The 3,756-nt window shown below is 58.5% G+C and overlaps 1 protein-coding gene and 1 long non-coding RNA gene across 3 annotated transcripts in view; one reads left to right on the top strand and one right to left on the bottom strand.

Moving 5' to 3' along the window:
• LOC109295355 overlaps window positions 1-3,742 on the bottom strand; it is a 19,156-nt gene extending 15,414 nt beyond the window's left edge. For both annotated transcript variants that reach the window (XR_002096729.1, XR_002096728.1), the window contains exons 1-2: window positions 3,242-3,742; window positions 526-596 (exon numbers count right to left, since the gene is read on the bottom strand). This is a non-coding gene — a long non-coding RNA (uncharacterized LOC109295355). The remainder of the gene's footprint in view (window positions 1-525; window positions 597-3,241) is intronic.
• PACSIN1 (protein kinase C and casein kinase substrate in neurons 1) overlaps window positions 1-3,756 on the top strand; it is a 78,277-nt gene that overhangs the window by 47,652 nt on the left and 26,869 nt on the right. The window lies entirely within an intron of this gene.

Here is a 3,756-nt window from a genome sequence, read left to right as displayed (position 1 = left end):
GTGGGAAAGACCCACCTGGCTGGTTGCCAGTGGAAGGGCATAGCCAGGACCCACCATGCCCAGCCTATCCTGGCTGCAACCAGAGCCTGGGGTGAAAGTGCATGCAACCCAGGGCAACCCCAAGGCAGCTCTAACCAGCAGCATGGGTTACACCGTCCTCCACAGCCCCAGGACAGGGAAGGGCACATTACTGCCTTCATTGGTCTCTGTGTTGGTGCCCGGTGCAGGCTCAGGCTATCCCAGCTCTACGGTGCCCACGGCAGTGGAAACACGGTGGGGCCCAAGCTGATTCCCGGAGCAGGGAGACCCTGTTTCATGGGCAGGAAGGTCACCCCCAGCTTGCCTTCACACTGACAAGGACCCCACTGGTCAGCGTCCCAAAGACCGGGCACCTGGGGGATCGACAACATTGTCCCCCTGGGCACAGCTCTGAGGAAACCCCTTCTGTCCTCTCGTGGCCTGGGGGAGCTATAAAAACCCAGAACTGGCCCCCACCTTCCCCAGACACCCACAGGGAAAGCTTACCTCCAGCCAAAAACTCCGGCCTTCCCAACCAGGGACCTGTTTCCCTTCGTGCTCCCATGTCCCCCCGTCCCCTAGTGAAAGGGAGGACACTGTGGGGTCTCTTCCAGCCTGCTCAGACCTGCCAGATTCTGCAGGCAGCTGAAGGCCAAGGGGGGCAATGCCTTGCAAGCGGCCTAAGCTATGCACAGCGGGCAAGAAATTGCCCTTTCCCCACTGCGCTCTGCTTCCCCAAGGCATCCCGCGAGCCAATGCTGGGCAGCGTGGCTGGTTTCTCACTGTGCTTTCCCCACCACAGCCCCCGCCTGCTGTCTGCCTCAGCCTTATCTCCCATCAGGGCACTTCTGAAGCACTCAGTCAGCAGTGGACACCTTATCTGTGATTAATAACCTTTCTCAGGAGCGGGCAGCTTTAATGGGTTTTATTATTCTGTCTGGGAGCCTGGGCTGGCAGCACACAGAGCTATCAGGCAGGCTGCAGGGCCGGCAAAGGACAGGAGGTTGCCAGGAGGTGGAGGAGGCCAGGGGCACTGGTGCTGGAGGCCTCAGTGCGGTGGGTGGCTTTGGGTTTGCTCAGTCTACGAGGAGCGCAGCACCAGCTGCTCCATGCCTCCCTGCGGGCATTGCAGATTGCCCTGCTTGGAAATGCAAGCCCCATCCTCTGGTCTCCTAATCTGTTCAGAGCCTGGGAGAGCCCACACCATGGGGTCAGAGGTGGGGCAGGTGGGATGTGTGGGGTGGGAATGGTTGGGAGCCTGGACCCAGACCGAGCCCTGCTGGTCCTGGAGCCGGTCTGACCCAGAGCTTGGAGAAGTAGGGAAACCATCCCCATAGAGGTTTGTGCAGCATAACCACAGGCACCCGCCGGTTGAAGTCATTGGCTCCTGCATCCCATCCAGCTGCAAGGAAGGTAGAAGTGGCATTGTAGGGAGTGGATGGGGCTTGGGCTGGGGGCACCATAGCACTGAGCTCCATACAGCCCCCTGGCCCAGTCCCCTAATCCCTAAGGAGCTTTTCTCTTTCCAGCCCAAATCTCCTCTCCAGCCATGGCTTTGCCCCTCTGATCCAGTCCTCAGGGGTCACCCTGCAGGAACTCCCTCCTCCTTCCAGGGAGCGGGGATACCCATGTCTCTAGCATGCCTGAGCAAGGTCCCAGAGGTGCCAATAACCGTAGTAGCTGCTGGACTTCGGGCAGTGAGCTGCAGCAGAACGGATTTCACTCACAGATTTTGCGCCGCTTCCTTAAATTGATGATTTGATTAAAGAGCTGGCAGAGTAGGGACCACCAACAAGGGGAAGGAACTGCAGCCCCCAAGGAAAGCTCCCACCAGAAATCCAGACCCCCGTGGCCACTGCAGGGATAACTGGTATCACTGGTGGCCAGGTACAGCCGCTGGTCTCCGGCCCTATCCTGCTTCTGAAGGGCGACCTGTCCTGGTTGGCACTGGTGCCTGGTGGGGAGGTCAAAGCGCCTCTTGGCATCAGGGCACTGTTTTTTCCCTGGCTCTGAGAGTGAGTGTACTGTACACAGGGAGTCAAGGGATATCTTCTCATTTTAAGAAAGGAGGCTGCTAGCCAGGACATCCGAGTGCTATTCCTGCACCAGGGACCTTGAGGTATGTGTGGGAGCCCTTTCCCTACCCCAGGGTCTCCCCCACCTGCACCACCACTACCAGTGTATCATACTGCACCCTTGGCTGTGTTGTTCGGCTCCGTTCCCTCACCCTTTCATCATCCAGCACAAGGCAGAGCCCAGCTGGGCCCTAATCGGTGCCTGCTCCCGTCTCCTTTCTGTTTGCTTTAGTTTGCTCCACTTCTCTTCCCAGACTCTCCGCTCCCTTCAGCCTGGCTGGAAAGCAGGAGGCCATCCCTGCACTTCTCACAGATACTGGGGAGACCCGTGACAGCCTCCTTCCCAGGCACACAGCGGGTAGCTCAAAGCTTGCTATGAGTCCAGGACTGCGTAGGCTTCAGTGAGAACGGCCCAGGAGCCTGGCCGGCCTATCTCCTCTTTGACGTTTGAAAGAGCTTAGGCTGCTTAGCATCTCACGGGATCAGGGACAGCCGTGGCATGACCCTGACATTTCCAGCCATGCAATGTCCCCAGTGCATCGTAAGAGTCCTAGCGCAAGGACTCCTACAGTCATTGCTCCTGGGCGCATCTCCTCCCACCCGGAGGGCCCCTCTAGTACATGGCCTGTGCCAGGCTTGCTTGTGCACACAGCCCAGCTTTCTCGTAGTGGGGGGCTGCCCTTGGGGGTCACAGGTTCATGGGAGAGTAGGGCTGGAAGGGACCTCAGGAAGTCATTTAGTCCAGCCCCCTGCTCAAGGCAGCCTCACCCCTGACTAAATTACCCCAGGGTCCCCAAGCTGGGGCCTACCGCTCCATGCGTGAGCTGCTGCTGACACTGCACCACCCATGGTGAATTGGGAGTGGCTGAATCTGGGTCAGCACGAGGCTCTGCAGCACGTGTGCTAACTCGCTCCCCACGCCCGTGCATAGGTGCCCCGCAAACCAGCCTGGCGTTTCTCCCCGCTGACCTTGTCAACACCCCCTCATCCCGTTGTGCAAGTTCCCCAGCCCCCACCCAGGTGCAAATACAGCTGCTGTGGGGACGCGAGCATGCCTCAAGCAACGGCCGCCTTGGCGCGACTTGGCGGCGCTGGGGCTGCGTTCCCCCCAAGGCTGAGCTGACGGAGAACGCAGTCGGCAAACTCACATCCGCCTCATGCACACAGCTCATCGGTTCGCATCAAGGCAGCGCTGTGTGATCTGCCGCGCCGTCTGTGACCGAATAATGCAAGGGAATTGGAAAGGGAGAGGCCTGGAAGAGCTGCAAAGCTGAGGCAGGTGCTCCCCATGATAAGGCTCTGCTCCTGATGAGGCCCCCCCATTAAAAGGCAGCTTTAGTCGTAGCCAAAGCCACTCCTTCTCCCTGAGCTAATGACAGCGGGGATAACAACAGGGACCTGCTTTGTAAAGTGATTTGAGATCTACCGATGAAAGTGCCGGCAAAAAACCAAGCACCGCTCTTGTCTGTGTCGGTGCTGTTATAACACCAAACCTTTAACCCAGCTCCCTGATCAGCCACATGGTCCTTTAATGACCCTTGGTCTGTGTGTGAGCCTTAATCCCCTGTCTGCACCAGGGGGATAATAACCCTTCCTCTGTCTTGTCTCTTAACAGCATCAATGCCTTAGTCTCTTACTATGCAGCTGCACCGTGCCTAGAACA

Source organism: Gavialis gangeticus, unplaced genomic scaffold (assembly GCF_001723915.1).
Source record: "Gavialis gangeticus isolate Ggan-Ray unplaced genomic scaffold, GavGan_comp1, whole genome shotgun sequence".
NCBI lineage: Eukaryota > Metazoa > Chordata > Crocodylia > Gavialidae > Gavialis > Gavialis gangeticus.
The sequence above is the reverse complement of the archived record's forward strand: the minus strand, read 5'-3'. Positions and strand labels throughout refer to the sequence as shown.